Source organism: Sinocyclocheilus rhinocerous, unplaced genomic scaffold, assembly GCF_001515625.1.
Source record: "Sinocyclocheilus rhinocerous isolate Xijiao unplaced genomic scaffold, SAMN03320098_v1.1 scaffold924, whole genome shotgun sequence".
NCBI classification, from domain to species: domain Eukaryota; kingdom Metazoa; phylum Chordata; class Actinopteri; order Cypriniformes; family Cyprinidae; genus Sinocyclocheilus; species Sinocyclocheilus rhinocerous.
Window position 1 is genome coordinate 195,656 of NW_015645128.1, and position 17,777 is coordinate 213,432.

The 17,777-nt window shown below is 43.6% G+C and overlaps 1 pseudogene; it reads right to left on the reverse strand.

The window, feature by feature from the left end:
* The window catches only part of LOC107705844 (solute carrier family 12 member 2-like), a 52,885-nt pseudogene that overhangs the window by 21,425 nt on the left and 13,683 nt on the right, over positions 1–17,777 (reverse strand).

Genomic DNA, 17,777 nt, shown 5'->3' on the forward strand with positions numbered 1-17,777 from the left:
TTTAAAGTCAGAGTCGGTCTGCAGATTTTGAGCAGTGAAAGTTTACAGATTTCCCAGAAAAATCGCAGAATGTGTGTTGAGTACAGCCTTCAGGTGTGCGATTGGGCTTCAGAGCCAGTCCAAGGAAACCAGACATATCAATAGGTGCGGATTTTAGAATATCATCTTATTTGACATTAATCTCTGAGCTATGAGGTGCGTGATTCTGCGTGATTATAAAAGTGGTGGAGTGTATTCCAGCTGTCAAGAGTGAAAATGAATGAGCTCCACATACCCATCAGAACGAGAGATGTTTACAGTTCACAGCTGTGAATCAACAGACAGACAGACAGAGGCCATATTACCTGTAGGTTTTGATGTGGTCGGCTACTCCACAAAGCTGTAAACTGTGTGTCAGGGCCTGATGATAAGTCAGCGCTTGAGTGGACGAACCCCAGTTCACATCTGTAGGGCCGCAACAATTTCATGAACCAGAAAAATCCCATCATTAGTACTGTGCTAAAGAACAGACAACTGACTTCACGCGTCTCATTTTCCTGTCCACTTCACCTGGTTTCTTGTAGCTGACGTAGATGTAGAGAGACAAGACGATGACGTTGGTCAGGAGGGCCGCCCACCAGTTGATGATGAACATAACCACACAACACAGGATCGCCCCAGCCAGAGACACCCACATGTTGTAGTACTTGAAACTCGGCCTCCATCCTGCCCAACAAACATGGATCAAACAATTAGAGACCTCCAGTCAGAGCCAGGGGATCTGCAGTACTATGGGTTAGGATTTGGTAACATAGTAAAAGGTCAAAATACCCTAATTACACCCGTCAACGGGAGCCAATGTATTGGAACGGAGCAACTAAACAGTTGGGATAAAACCAACAATAGTTCTTTGTGGTAGGAAAGTGCTAACTGTGCCGTTCTGCCACTTTACGTAACAGTATGGGACACAAAGAATGGCACCCGACAACTGCTTGTGAAAGCAGCGTCTCTGTGAAGAGCGTCCAGAATCCCACTGGGACATGGGATCTGATCTACTCAAGACATTTCACACGAGGCTGTGACAATGAGACAATGAGAGTTTACACAGCTGAAATGCATCAGTTTTATAAAAGCATGAAAACAGAATTGATTAAATGAAGTTAGCACCAGTTAGGATACATACGGGTGGTTAAGAGGACTAGGAAGGTCCTGAACACAGGACACATACTAGAGTTATGGGATTTAGTGGAGTCACGGTTACCTTGTAATGCTACAGACACTGCATGACATAAAGGGTACAGAAGCACTTTAAACGTGCGATATCTGGAGAGTGAAAGAGTCATGTGGCAAAGCTACACGTACCCTTTACGTTCATGCAATTGTGTGCAGAGACTCTATATAATAAAGTGTCAGAAGTGAAGATATCTACCTGCTGGTCTTCTAGAGCTTTGGTATTGAGGGACAAACAAACCTCTTCACACAAAGAATAAAGAAATACGTGAAATTATAACTTCAAAACAAGAAATACAGTCAATAACATGATACCATTCAGAAATGAAAAGACTTTCATTTTCATTCAAATGAAAAAGGTGAGTAACACAGCCATAAGAATGTAAACTCTCTACAGGAAAACAAAAACTTTGCATAGTAATTGTTACTTTGCAAAGCATGGTAAACTCTGTAAAGGCCCCGATATACTTTAAGAGAAATCAAAGGACGAACTGTCATTTCAAACTAAATCAGGCCAAAACAAAGTTCGTTTTAGGAGCTTAAAACAGCTCAAAGTGAACACAGGAGTAAAAACATGAACACACGGGAGAGCTGCTTCACAGGACGAACTGAAGTTATTCTAACTGAAAGCAACACTGACAATGTTTTCATATTTACTACTGTACAGCCATGTATTGTATGAAGTTCAAATATTCAAATATTCACTTTCAGCAGCGTGGACGGCGTCTGGGTGTTCATTAATATTATAATCACTGCAGAGGTATTTCTAAATTCTTCAAACAATGAAAAAGACCTTGGCTTTGAGTATAATGGGGCCTCAAGAGGCTCAGCAATAATGGGAAGCCCATATTTTCACTGCATTCTCTCCATTTTTATACAAATTGTGGTGGTGACTGCATGTATCCAGCTCGACCATTCTACCCTCACATTAACCCTAAACTCGCTGGCCTCCACTGAGTAACAGCTTAAGGGTGCAGTCACACTAGAACAGTTGCCTTGAACCAAGCCCGAGCGAGATTATCCGCCTCCCCACTCCCCACAGGAGCTCGCTTATTTCATGTACGAGACAAAAGGAGAAAACACTTTCACTAATAGACTGCCTAATAAATGTATCATTAATGCCGTGCAGTGAATTTCTCTTGCATGTATCAGAGGATCATTGCGGAAGCAGCTGACGTTAATGAAAGAATTTGCAGCTTTACTTGTAAACTACAATTCCTGTTCATCAGGTAAGGTGAGAACCAGACCCGTTATAAACCTAGATATACTTGTTTTAATTCAATTAACTGAAAAGTGTACTGTAGTAGTAGTAATAGAAGATGTGTGCGGTCGTAATGATGATATTAGCGCACACAAAACACTAGCTGTTCCGTGCTCCAGCGGGGTTAGCGAACACAATACATGCATACCGCGCCTGAGCCCGACTGAATCGTGCTCTGGCCCACCTCTTCCAAGGGAGCCAGGTACGGCCAAACGAACCGCGCATGGAGCGATCACACTAGATCACACTAGACAAACACACCGCGCACGGAGCGATCACACTAGTCAAACGAACCGCGCACGTAGGGCTGTCGCAATAATCAATATATCGACTTATCGCGCAATATATGTACATGACCTCAATAATTTTTGGTGATGCAATATATCGCAATATATATGTCACCGTGTTTTTTACATTCCACTTGCACCTGAGCCTTTTGCAGCTTCTCGTACATAACGTGTGTAGTCATGAGGTCCTAGTTCAAATTTTAAAAATGCTTCTACAAACAAAGTTTCCGCAGATATGGCCTTGTTTAGGGATCTGTGTCTTTGTGCATACGGACATCTGCAAACACACCGCGCACGGAGCGATCACACTAGACAAACGCACCGCGCACGGAGCGATCACACTAAATCACACTAGACAAACGAACCGCACACGGAGCGATCACACTAGACAAACGAACCGCGCACGGAGCGATCCCACTAAATCACACTAGACAAACGCCCCGCGCACGGAGCGATCCCACTAAATCACACTAGACAAACGCCCCGCGCACGGAGCGATCCCACTAAATCACACTAGACAAACGCCCCGCGCACGGAGCGATCCCACTAAATCACACTAGACAAACGCCCCGCGCACGGAGCGATCCCACTAAATCACACTAGACAAACGCCCCGCGCACGGAGCGATCCCACTAAATCACACTAGACAAACGCCCCGCGCACGGAGCGATCCCACTAAATCACACTAGACAAACGCCCCGCGCACGGAGCGATCCCACTAAATCACACTAGACAAACGCCCCGCGCACGGAGCGATCCCACTAAATCACACTAGACAAACGCCCCGCGCACGGAGCGATCCCACTAAATCACACTAGACAAACGCCCCGCGCACGGAGCGATCCCACTAAATCACACTAGACAAACGCCCCGCGCACGGAGCGATCCCACTAAATCACACTAGACAAACGCCCCGCGCACGGAGCGATCCCACTAAATCACACTAGACAAACGCCCCGCGCACGGAGCGATCCCACTAAATCACACTAGACAAACGCCCCGCGCACGGAGCGATCCCACTAAATCACACTAGACAAACGCCCCGCGCACGGAGCGATCCCACTAAATCACACTAGACAAACGCCCCGCGCACGGAGCGATCCCACTAAATCACACTAGACAAACGCCCCGCGCACGGAGCGATCCCACTAAATCACACTAGACAAACGCCCCGCGCACGGAGCGATCCCACTAAATCACACTAGACAAACGCCCCGCGCACGGAGCGATCCCACTAAATCACACTAGACAAACGCCCCGCGCACGGAGCGATCCCACTAAATCACACTAGACAAACGCCCCGCGCACGGAGCGATCCCACTAAATCACACTAGACAAACGCCCCGCGCACGGAGCGATCCCACTAAATCACACTAGACAAACGCCCCGCGCACGGAGCGATCCCACTAAATCACACTAGACAAACGCCCCGCGCACGGAGCGATCCCACTAAATCACACTAGACAAACGCCCCGCGCACGGAGCGATCCCACTAAATCACACTAGACAAACGCCCCGCGCACGGAGCGATCCCACTAAATCACACTAGACAAACGCCCCGCGCACGGAGCGATCCCACTAAATCACACTAGACAAACGCCCCGCGCACGGAGCGATCCCACTAAATCACACTAGACAAACGCCCCGCGCACGGAGCGATCCCACTAAATCACACTAGACAAACGCCCCGCGCACGGAGCGATCCCACTAAATCACACTAGACAAACGCCCCGCGCACGGAGCGATCCCACTAAATCACACTAGACAAACGCCCCGCGCACGGAGCGATCCCACTAAATCACACTAGACAAACGCACCGCGCACGGAGCGATCACACTAAATCACACTAGACAAACGCACCGCGCAAGGAGCAATCACACTAGAAAAACGAACCGCGCACGGAGCGATCACACTAGATCACACTAGACAAACGCACCGCGCACGGAGCGATCACACTAGACAAACGAACCGGGTGTCAAACGCGCTCGGGCACGGTTCAGATCGCCTAGTGTGAGTACACCCTAAGGCTAAATCTGCAAACCAGTCATGTGCTTGTTTAATATTTACAGCCAGAAAATAATGAAACTCACACTAATCACTAGTGGTCGACCGATATTGTTTTTTTGACAGCCAATGCCGATATCTCTTAGAGAGCAGGGTCGATATAAAGCAGAGATAGATAGACAGACAGACAGACAGATAGGCAGACCTACCATAATTTATTCCTAAAATCACAGGGAAATGATAGGTGAGTGTAAGCCTAAAACTGACATTTCCTGTAAACATATCCCTCAATTCTGATTGGTTGATTGGGATGTTGATCCAGGATCATGCTGTACTTGGTGAAATGCGTCAACGACAAATGCGTATTTGCTGAATGCTTGTTTTGTTTAACAGTTCTATCTGATTATTAGACGGACCTATTAGATCAGACAGAACTGTTAAACTGTGACAAACAATGACGAGAGAGAATGTGAGCGCTGTGTGTCCCGCCTCGAACACATCAGCCATGTACTTGGTGAAATGCGTCAACGACAAATGCGTATTTGCTGAATGCTTGTTTTGTTTAACAGTTCTATCTGATTATTAGACGGACCTATTAGATCAGACAGAACTGTTAAACTGTGACAACAAACAATGACGAGAGAGAATGTGAGCGCTGTGTGTCCCGCCTCGAACACATCGGCCAAACAGAAAAACTTATCGGCCGGTGGTGATATATCGGTCGACCACTACTAATCACAAATCAGGGGTTTATAGAAGTAACCCTATAGTTTAGCAAGAGGGTTTCAACTTCATGCTAATATACATGGACCAACATTTAGTTTCACTTCCTGTGGTGGATGATAAGCATGTTTGAAGGTTAAGCAGCTGATTTCACTGACCTTCAAATGAACAAAATATCAGTTTCAAAGGCCCTTCTGTAACCCATTCATGGAAAGTGGTCTGCTCTGCACTTAACATCTGTGTAAACCCGTCACGTGGGCTGGGGTGTTGCGTACCATCCTGACACTAATGATATTTGAGCTCTCCGTGGAGACGTGACCCAGCTTGTCTACAGAATGAATTCACCCCAACCGTACAGTGGAGGAACGTCTTACCAGGGGAATTGGCCAGCGACGCGTGAAACACAGAGAAGTTGATCAGAGCGTATGAGGCCAGGAAGAAATTGGAAATGATCGGGGCGATGACATTCAACTCCGCTGGAGAAATTAAAAACAAGCATGTGTCAGAGTGAGGGGATCTCATCAACCAATCTGATTATTTAATTCAGCAAAGATTTCTACCAATTAAAGAACTCAATTTGTCGAGATCCTACCAATGACAATGAAGGCCAAGGCAATGCCAAAGGTGAGCAAATATCCTCGCAGGGGCTCGTTGTTCTTGCCGTAGCCCTTCCCAAAAAATGCAATTCCAGGGTAGATGTTGTCTTTGCATAAAGCCTGAGGAAATGGGAGAAATCATCAAACCAGCAAGACCTGTTCCAACATCTCTGAGCTCACACAAGCACTGGAGCGAAACCACACATGTTAAAACACACGGCTGTCTTGAACATGAAGCAGCAGACGAGACGCCCACCTGGAAGACTTTGGGGGCGCTGACGAGAGAAGCCAGGGCAGAGGAGAGGGTCGCAGAGAAGATGCCCGCCGTGATGAGGGGCCCGAAGCCTGACACCACACTCATGACCTGCAGAACAAGACATTCAGCCACACATCCTTCACACACAAACACAGCCTTTTTCTACCAAATCATAATGTGTTGAGTCTAAAACGCTGTTTACAGCCTGAAAGCGTGAACCACAGGGAAGACTCCTTTTACAACCGATTCCAACAGAGTTTGACATTAGCATGCTGATAATGAAACTCACACAAAATGACACAAATGTAAAGTAAAGCCTGGTGAGATACTCTGAAGGCTGATCATGTGACTGCTCTGCTTGAATCCCTGGATGCTGCATTTTGGAGTCTATGTGGAAGAGCCTTTGCATAATGCCTTAAAATGCGGCTCAGGATGCTCACTAGGATTCGGAACAGAGTGATAATGTAGGAAAAGGCCGTGTTGATGATGTACCTGGAAATCATTGTGGAGGCCGAACTTGCAGGCAGACTTCCCTCCTTCAACAGGTTTGCAGGAAGTGAAGTTGTAGCCGAGCTTACAGGCCGCATCAGTGCAGTTTGAACCACTGAGAGTCATGTTACTCTCGATTCCTGTAGCATCCCGCACGATGCAAGCACCTTTCAACAAATCAATCAATACATCAGAGAAACATAACACAGGAGTAATCAAAACGATAGGAGATTCTAGAAGAGTTTACCTGCGGAAATGGCCACACCCATGTACACGAGGCCCGTTATGAGAATAGCCAGCAACGTTCCTTTAGGGATGGCCATTTGAGGGTCCTTGGAGAAATTAAACAATTACAGAGAACCTCTGATGAAGAATAAATATGTGGTGAGGAAATGATTGCCGACACTCACTGCTAGATCTCCTGAGATGTTGGCACCAGCCAAAATGCCTGTGGCAGCCGGGAAGAAGATGGAAAAAACAGAGAAAAACGTCTGCCCTCGAAAGTCTGGGCCAAAGTTTTCCACCAAGATGTCCACTAAAAAGACAAGACGTCCGATACAGAAAACAAAACAGGAATGAATAAAGAGAAAACAACTGCTAATATTTAAACTCAAAACTCAAGTCACAAAAACATTACCAGTGGCCTTGGACAATCTTGAACTATTGTTCTTAACTAGTTTTCTTTTAAGGCCCAAGTTTTAATTTGGACATCAGGCAGCGATCAAGATCTATTGTTAAATTAAAATGTATTATGAGATTTGCTAGTTTTTCATGGTATAATAAGCCTTGCCTTTGTAGTTTCCATCTTTTGAATATTTAAGGTTTCCTTCTCTCGCCAGTAGGCTTGCCGCAATAGACGGTGCTGACGGTTATACCGGTGTTAAGCCGCAACACCGGTTACGTCACTTGCCCACCGCGTCACCGACCCCCACCGTCGTTTTGATTTTTTATAGTAATAAAAATAATTTAGTTCAATAAAAGAACAGACACTACAATTAAAAACTGAACGGCATGGTGTATTTTTATTTGTTTTGTTAATAAAAGTTCTATGTTTATTATAGGCTAAAGTGAGTTTGACGTTGTATGTTGTTGTTGCATTCTAGCAATTGACGCCTAACTGCCGCTAATTCTAAAGTGAAAGTAAAATGCGCACGGCGCTTTTAAGCTATTTAAAAGCGAAGGAAAGCGAGGATAAGAGGGAAAACTCAAACGAACTAAAAACAAACAATTGCTTTACGCCGAATTGCCGCTATTTCAAAGTGAAAGTAAAATGCGCACGCCGCTTTTACAAGCTATTTAAAAGCGAAGGAAAGTGAGGAAAAGAGGGAACGCACCCGCGGTGATACCGGTATTACCGGTGTTGTCACACGTCGATTAACCGGTGGGAATATTTCCTCACCGTCACAACCCTACTCGCCAGTGAGGAATTCACAGCACATAACGCTGTGTTCAGCACAAATCATGTTTACTAAACACAGTAGAGTTTGATTTGACACACACTTTTACATTAAAAATAAATAAATACCAGTTCATAGCAGTTTATCATATACATGCAGCATTGTTTTCTGTGAGTCTAGATGAATTTAAGAGCGCATTCTTACCGTCATAGCCGAAGAAGCCAAATTTCTCCTTGGACTCAACAGGAATGAAGGACCCAATGAAGTAGTTGAAGATGGCAATAATCAAAATGACCAAGAGGAATATTTGAGCCTGCGAAACAAAATCGTGATTTCATAAGGTCAGCACTGGCTAATGTTCAAAGATAACTGAATATGCAGTGAATCTCCTGCCTTGGCCTCCCACTCCATTCCAGCCACTGAGATGCCGAGAAGCAGGATGACCGTAATGGTCCCAATGATCCTGACGTCATTAATCTCATCGAGCATGAGCGCACCAGAATTCTAAACGGACACAAACACATACGATTATTCCATCTACACAAACACATACAATTATTCCATCTACACACCATCATATTAAAACAAACTAAGCAACAGAAGAGAAAACAGAATTGTGTCTCTTACCATGAGCAGCTCAACTACAGTTTCTGCGAAGCCCACGACGTACATGGCCACGGCCACAGCGTTGGCAAAGGCAAAAATCAGACCAATGGAGCCGCCGAACTCTGGGCCCAAACTTCGAGATATTAAGTAATACGCTCCACCTGAAGAAAAGATATTAAACAGATCACCTTTCTGAAAAGACAATTCAAGGCTGATTTATTGGTTATCCTACAGCATCATTCAAAATATTCTGAAAATCATATTATTTTGGTATTTTATCCAAGAGCGGTTCATCACTTGCCAACTTTGACCTCAGTTTGTGGACACAAGACTCTGACAAATTAGTCTTCCACTGAACTCAATTCATTCACAAACTCTCTCATCCTGCCCTTGTGTTTGCTCTTCATGTTAGCTGAATTTTGAGAGCTTTCTGAATAAACTGTTGAATAATTTAGGCTAATTCGACTATTGGCAAGCAGGAGTAAAAAGGAAAGCAGTGCATGTTGTCGATATAGCAGCGGTAGACCAATCCATTGTCAAAATGATGTGTCCCAGTGATACAGTGAGAAGAGGAACGGGCCCAGCACCAAACCCTGAGGTACCCCTGTGGATAAGATTATAATGGGTCAAGTAACCAATAACAGAGCAGTACTCTCAGCTATGCTGAAACATCTTCCCATATTAAAGCCTAGTCTAAAGATTTTCCTAATAATCAGGGATGAGAAATGCGCACAGATCGCCTTGAGTGAGTGTTAAATGCTCGATCTTATTTATGAAAGTGTGTGTGAGTATTAACAAATGACTGGAATACCAGGGAAGATTAGCCTAATCTCAGATTAACATCTACACACCTCAGTGATGGGAAGCATTAGCACAAACACGCATCAAAAAACCAGCATGCAGTGCTGAAAAACGAAATATGTAGAGTACTGAATATAATGTTCCGATGAGTGTGAGAAAGTGGTTCTCTAAACTATAACTGAAAAGAGTGGCAGTGACAGCTAAATATCATTGAGGATTTCAAACAACCCTGTTGAAAAAAACAGCATATGCTGGTTAGGTATGTTTTGAAGCCTGGAAGCTGGTCTGAGCTGGTTCCTAAGGACCAGTTTAAACAACATGCAGCGCACCTGCACAGAGGAAGGATGCAGTTTAGACTCATGCTGACAAAAACATCAAGGACCAAAGCCGTTTCTCAAACCTCATTCACCGGGACGATGAACGCTGGACAGGAACCCATCTGTGTTTGAAGGAAAGCTGTGGGCTGAGCTCTGTCGATGGCATGTGTGGCATCACGTCCGTTACCACAAAATACTTTCATCACTGTTACATCAACACCTCTGCAGGAGAAATAAACCTGCCCAGAGCTCCAGAAGCAGTTTATTATTCGATCTGGAAAGCATCTAGAATAATCTTTTAGTGACGTGACTACAGTACTAGTTGGATCCACTTTCTGGTGTGTCATGCCAAATTTGCTGGCATGTTTACCAGCTCTACATGGCCATAAGAGCAAAGCTGAATGATTAGAGATAACACAGACCAGTAAGCGATTTGTTCACACTAGTTCCAACATGTAAACACTGTATGTTTACATCATGTCGGAACTAGCGTGAAAGAATCGCTTACTGATCCGTGTTACACTTTTTGGTGTTTTGGGGGTTATTGAGGGAAGAGCTGAAATTTCCTTCCGAGTTAACAGACATTACACCACAAAGCCTGCCGACAGAGAACCCTGATCAGTCCTTCAAACGCATTTGAACACAAACCGGTTTCAATCATTGACTGAATTCCTGCCGTGGTTTGAAAGACACTTTGGATGAAAATGAATTTTCACTTGTCGACACTATGAGAAGCTGTTTGGTGTCAAATGTTAAGACTGGGAAGGTGAAAATGAGGACAATTTTGAGGACAAGGAAGACCTGTCAAAATATTGACCAAGAGACGAGAAGCAGAGCTGATCTGTGAACCATAAAGCTTTTACTGGATTCACACGCGTCAGCGAGGAAGACGGTCTGTACTGAGCAAAGCCACGGCTTGTTGAGAGTATTAGCATATTAAACATTACAAGAGCACGACAGTTTAACATGCAGCCTCTAATAGGAGTCTCTACAGGCAGCAGATACAGCAAACTAACAAAAAACCCAATTATCACCCACAGCAGAAAGATCTCACTCGTCGCCCACATTCCCTTCATTCCCATCTTTGATTTAGTGTGGGTGCCACAATTCTGAGACAAATGAGGTTCTCCGTCCTGAGGTTCGTACATCAGCCACTGCGCTGCCTTCTGCTGAAGCATGTTTGATTGCTGATCTCATGTTAACTCCTCTTACCAGCACTCCTTTGATCCAGCCGAACTTCACCACTCCTTTAGACTCGGAGGCTTCTTTAGCCGCGGCCTCCTCAGCAGGAGTCAGCTCCTCGCCGTTAGCAAAGCCATCCTCGAACGGCTCCTGCAACCACAGATACCCACACGCATTAATACGTCTGACTGAGAATGGAGTAACATGCAATGAAGAGTCACTCAAGACCAGAGTGCTGTTAACTTCAAGTAAAAGTCTCACATGTCATAGTTGTTTATTTTTAATAACGCAGTAGTCTGATGGGAGATACAACCCAACATCATGATGTACAAGTGGCTGATGCAAATTAAAATGAACTGTAAACATAGGATTCAAACACAGGAAGTGTCCCTCCTCCACACAAACAATGCCATGATGGAGACAGCCGCTCGTTACAGCTCCTGCACATCCACACACAGACTTCACAATGCCACTGTGAGGAGTTTACAGCATCCTGTCCGGCACACATAAAGCTCTGGATCTGACTGTGTGGAAAAAGCTAGCAGCGGTTCGATGCGAGCGCAGGAGCCGGGGGCCGTATTGACGGCTGTTAGAGGCGTTCGATGGGAGCGTTCCATGCAGAGGACAAAAGTACAGGAGAAATGGGTCATATCTTCAGCGAGGATACAGATCTCTCTTCACTCCACACCAGCGCATTTCTTCAGGATATTCGTTCCGCTGAAGGGCACGTGAAGCTCGTGTCCTTGACCAAATGAGTGCGTGTTGATGGGATTCATATGTGACGCGGAGTTGTGTTTATTGATGGCCGGTGGCTTCAGGACATACTGTATTACACGCCTAATGACTTGCCAGCACTTTATTAATATTTTTCCCCTCCACAACCTTTAACCCGTGATGAATAACCCTGCTGAAGGTGGGGATCTAATAACGGAAGAATTCGTTAGCACACATTGTGATTAGTGGTGATTAAAGCTTATCAAGCCAAACACTATTCTATGACTAATAATGACAGTATATATCGTGGCCTAATTCACGGCAGAATCCAATAACAGGATGAACAAAGAATTTCAGTCTAGATCATTTCAGCATGAAATCGGTTTTATTTTCACCCACATTCCATTTTAATTGGTCTTGGTTGCAATTTTTTAAATAAAAAATAATAATAAATATTTGTTTTTCAGTTTTAATGGGTAAACTAAATTTCAGTAATGTCTAAATAATTAATCATTAAACTTGTTTAAAATGTAACAATTAATTGAAAATGCAACAAAAACTACATTTTTAGGACCTTATTAAATCAGTTTTATATTTCCATGTCTTCTGCTTTTATTTCCAGCAGTGGGTATGGGAAGGAAAATTAGCAAACAACACGCCAGCAGATAAATCAGGTGATGATTAAAAAACCCTGTCAGCTGCTAACGTTTCCACTTGGACAGATTAATGACACAAGCCAGACTAACCTGCAACGAGAAGTGCCTTGTTGTGAGAGGTGCTCTGACCGACATGCAAATGACCAACACACGGAGCGTCAAATAAACTGTCATTTCTCCTGCTCACTGCTTTGATAACACCAATGATGCATTAGGACTTGCGTTTACTGACCTAATAAACTCTTTTGGAGTCGAGCAAAACGTCACCGGGCCCACTCATCGTTTTAATCATACGCTAGATTTAATTATATCGCATGGAATTGATCTTACTGATATAGATATCGTACCTCAAAGTGATGATGTTACTGACCATTTCCTTGTATCGTGCATGCTGCGTATTACTGATATTAACTATATCGCTCCGCGTTATCGTCTGGGCAGAACTATTGTTCCAGCCACCAAAGACAGATTCACAAATAACCTGCCTGATTTATCTCAACTGCTCTGTGTACCAATAAGTACACATGAACTAGACGAAATGACTAGCAACATGGGCACTATCTTCTCTAATACATTAGAAGCTGTTGCCCCATCAAATTGAAAAAGGTTAGAGAAAAACATACTGCGCCATGGTACAGCAGTAATACCCATTCTCTCAAGAAAGAAACTCGTAGTCTTCAGCACAAATGGAGAAAACTAACTTGGAAGTTTTTAGAATTGCGTGGAAAAACGGTATGTCCAGCTATAGACAGGCTCTAAAAGCTGCCAGGGCCGAGCATATCCACAAACTCATAGAAAATAACCAAAACAATCCAAGGTTTTTATTTAGCACAGTGGCTAGATTAACAAATAACCAGACGCCACCCGATCTAAATATTCCCTCACAGTTTAATAGTAATGACTTTATGAATTTCTTCACTGATAAAATAGATAACATCAGAAATACGATAACAAATGTAGATTCTACAGCGTATAATACTAATGCACTTTATCACTCTTTGCTTGGTTTGAACAGCAGCAACACTAACTTTTCTCTATTGGCTTCTCTGTTTCTGTCACAGGATGGGAATCCTGAGGTAAATAGGAATTACACGAGTTTCAGTCTGGATCCAGCCTTTATGAAGATCTGAGATGACCGAACACCTGAGAACAGAAGATGCCAACCCTGAACCAACAAACAAGTTTGATCGCAACATATAATCACTGCTGTTAATAGTGTTCAGCGTTTAGTTGAATGCATGTCATTAACTAGCTGCGTGATTTTTTTCTGTACAGTTCTTCCGTCAGACTTCCCCTTGACATAATCACCGCTGAAAATCTACTCCTAAATGTAATGTAGAAACTCTCATTTTCTGTATCGGGAAAACCGCTTCACAAATAAAGATGAATTGAATTGAACTGCATTGAGTGGGCATATATTATTGTATAATGATGACTCTCTCCACAGACATGTCGACCCAAGTTAGGATAGTTCACTGCCAAGTACTAATCACTGCAAGCCATTTTATCTTTTGATGGGTTCCTGACGAAGCAGGAGCAAGTCCCAGAGCACACAACAGCTGGTCATGAAGTCTAAACAGAAAGTTCATCAGTGAGGGACCTCGAGCCATCCGTCAACACGAGCGCCTTCTCCTCAGCGTCCCGCAGACATGGGCAGGAGAAGGGGGTACGTGACGGATGAAAACACCGCTTTGTTTGAGCTTTTCAACAGTTGGTCATGAATCAGCGAGGCTCAGTAAGGGGCACGTGAAAGACTAGACATCACACACACTGATAACAGTCATAAACCATCCCCTCCATCGATTCCTGTCAACACTGATGCAAATATTACAGAATTTAAGGAACACCAGTTTAAGGAACAGAAATTGCTACTTTGATAAAAGATGACTTAGTTGAGCATGTTTCCTGTTTTGTGTTTTCTGTAATATATCGCATGCCATGCTAAAGCATTCACAATAAGACCAGGAACATGAAGAGTCATTTTCATTTTGACCTCCATGTTGGCTAATAACTTTAAAGATCTCAGGAGATGTCATCTGTGCAGCACTAAGTATCCAGCTGCTTATTGAAATGGAAAATATAATAGAGATTACAGCCGTTTGCCATCTTTAATACTACACTCCAGACTGGAAACAGGACTCATGCACAGCACAGTGTGTGGATGCTGCAGATACACACACAGATTCATTAAAAAAAAGTTAAGTTAAAACTCAACTTTAATCTAAATACAACATACAACATAGTCAATATGACTTATGACATGCTATTCATTTGTCAGTTTGAACAACAGTATGAATCTCTCATGTGGCCACAGGACGGTTACTGTACTTCCACAGACTCACGGAAACTAAGGGGACAGTGTTGTTTTCTCAGGGAGGGATGCTGATGGACTGATCTGAAGTAAACACCTTAACATGGGCAAACACAAGGCACATTTGACCCACACGGCTCCAAATGCATCATGGGAAAACGATCCCACCACAGTCTCAATTAAGGCCGCTTTGCTGCCCGTTTCATTCCGGTTTCCTCCTGACACGGGGCTGAGCCAGAACCCGCTCTAAACAGGAAGTGAGCACTTGGGTCGCCCCTGAAGAAGCACGGCTGCCATCCATCATCTGGCAAGCGGCGATCAGAAGCACTCCGGTTCTGCAGAGAGTCGCATGCTCAGGAAACCATATTAGCAAACACACCGTAACGTCACGCAGCCGCACACCATCAGCATGACGTTAACGTCACACGAACGCACAGCAGAAGCAGCACATCTCCCACATCTGCCGCATGTGTGCGCTTTGGGAAATGCGCCGACTTCCTGTGCATGTTTATTTATCAAGCTACTACTACATACTTTCTGGGGGGAAGAAAAAGCCCTTGTAAATGAAAGTGGTGCTTAGAGGACTCGACGCCTCTGAGATCTTACTGAAACAGTCTTACAAGTTTTCCTTAAGATTGGCCAAAAGATTTTCATGTCAGTTACTTAAAGCAGACTGGCCTAATGTGAATCTGGAAAGAACACAAGGCACATTTTACCCACACAGCTCCAAATGCATCATGGGAAAACAATCCCACCACAGTCTCAATTAAGGCCGCTTTGCTGCCCGTTTCATTCCGGTTTCCTCCTGACACAGGGCTGAGCCAGAACCCGCTCTAAACAGGAAGTGAGCACTTGGGTCGCCCCTGAAGAAGCACGGCTGCCATCCATCATCTGGCAAGCGGCGATCAGAAGCACTCCGGTTCTGCAGAGAGTCGCATGCTCAGGAAACCATATTAGCAAACACACCGTAACGTCACGCAGCCGCACACCATCAGCATGACGTTAACGTCACACGAACGCACAGCAGAAGCAGCACATCTCCCACATCTGCCGCATGTGTGCGCTTTGGGAAATGCGCCGACTTCCTGTGCATGTTTATTTATCAAGCTACTACTACATACTTTCTGGGGGGAAGAAAAAGCCCTTGTAAATGAAAGTGGTGCTTAGAGGACTCGACGCCTCTGAGATCTTACTGAAACAGTCTTACAAGTTTTCCTTAAGATTGGCCAAAAGATTTTCATGTCAGTTACTTAAAGCAGACTGGCCTAATGTGAATCTGGAAAGACAGATCAGCCCTTGACTAAGTTCTTAAGACCAGTCTTTTCATACCAGCCAGGTTTATGCAACTGGTTATTCACGCACAACAGCGCTCATATTCATCCCAGCTGAGGTGTTCACGCATTGTAAAGCCCTGAGGATGACTTCAATGGAAATCAAGTCATTCCAGAGCACGTCAATATCTCACAAACATCTGAAGTGGTTTTAGTTATGGTGTTAATATCAACATACTGTGAATAACCCCAGTGATTTTACTGTGATTTCCAGTAGGGACGCACCGAAATGAAAATTCTTGGCCGAAGCCGAAACCGTACAAAATTAAACACTGGGCCGAAGGCCGAATACCGAACACAGTTTTTTTCCCCCAAGTATTTTGCAAAAAAAAAAAAATTTCACCATTGCATAAATTAAAAAGCCAAAATGTGCTTTTTACGGTTTTGTCTTGCTTTTCAAAGAAAAATAAATAAATTACAAAACAACAATTTACAAATATTTAACACTGAACATTTTTAACATTCTAGCAGACACTATACCAACAAAGCACAATTTAACTTAAAATTAATATACGTTACTAAAATAATATTTTTTGGCCATCAGACCCCCTTCTTGAATCAGGCATGTATTTTTTACTGTACAATTAAAAGCAGCCTTGCTTAGAAGAGACTTCTTTGAAAACATTAGAAAACATTACAGATCCTAATTTGAACACTACGTGTGAATGTTATAATAAATGTATTAAAATAGAGCTGTTGTAATGATTATTATTATTATTGTCTTACTTTTTATTTTATTTTTACAGAACAACAATAAAATTACGATACTAACATTTAAGAATGTTGATAAGAGTTCTTGCTTTTTCTCAACTTTTATTTTGGCGGAAACGCGCAGGAAGACCTCAGTGCTTATTTTTGTTGACAACAGATTTATAAATGAGTCTCATTACGAATACTAACATTTATGAATGTTGATAAGAGTTCTTGCTTTTTCTCGACTTTTATTTTGGCGGAAACGCGCAGGAAGACCTCAGTGCTTATTTTTGTTGATAGCAGATTTATAAATGAGTCTCATTACGAATACGTCGTACGTATTGCATTGTCACATGCTTTGTAAAAATTCATAAAAATGTGACAGGACGACTGTATCAGCGCAGATTTTCCTCGCGCTTTGGACTTTGAACGCTGGTTAACAAGCAGATATAGCGCTGTCAGAATACATGCAATGCGCGCGTGTATTACAAAACATAACGTTCTGCAGTTTATTTACTGATTGTTTAAGGCCATTTCATGATTTCAATCATCATACAGTAACCAGCAACAATCACCCTTCCTCTTCTCATCAGAGACATGCGCTGCAGCTCTAAACAGTCTCTCGCTGTCGGTGCTTGTAATGATTTTTGCATCTTTCTCGGACAGTTTAAATGCTTCCACACTGCTCACGTGTGTGCTGCATAATAAAGAGTGCGCGCCTCTCACTCTGCGCTGGTTGCTATTTGATCGCATCACATCATTGTTCGATACAATTTATTCGGTCTTTTCGCTTATTCGGCCGAATAATTTTTTATTCAGAGCTTTTTTGCTATTTTCGGCCAAATAATTTCGGTTGCCGAACATTCGGTGCATCCCTAATTTCTACCCCTTTCCCCTACCCCTCCGTTTTGCGCGTTCACGTGAAGGGGTAGGGGTGTCTCAAT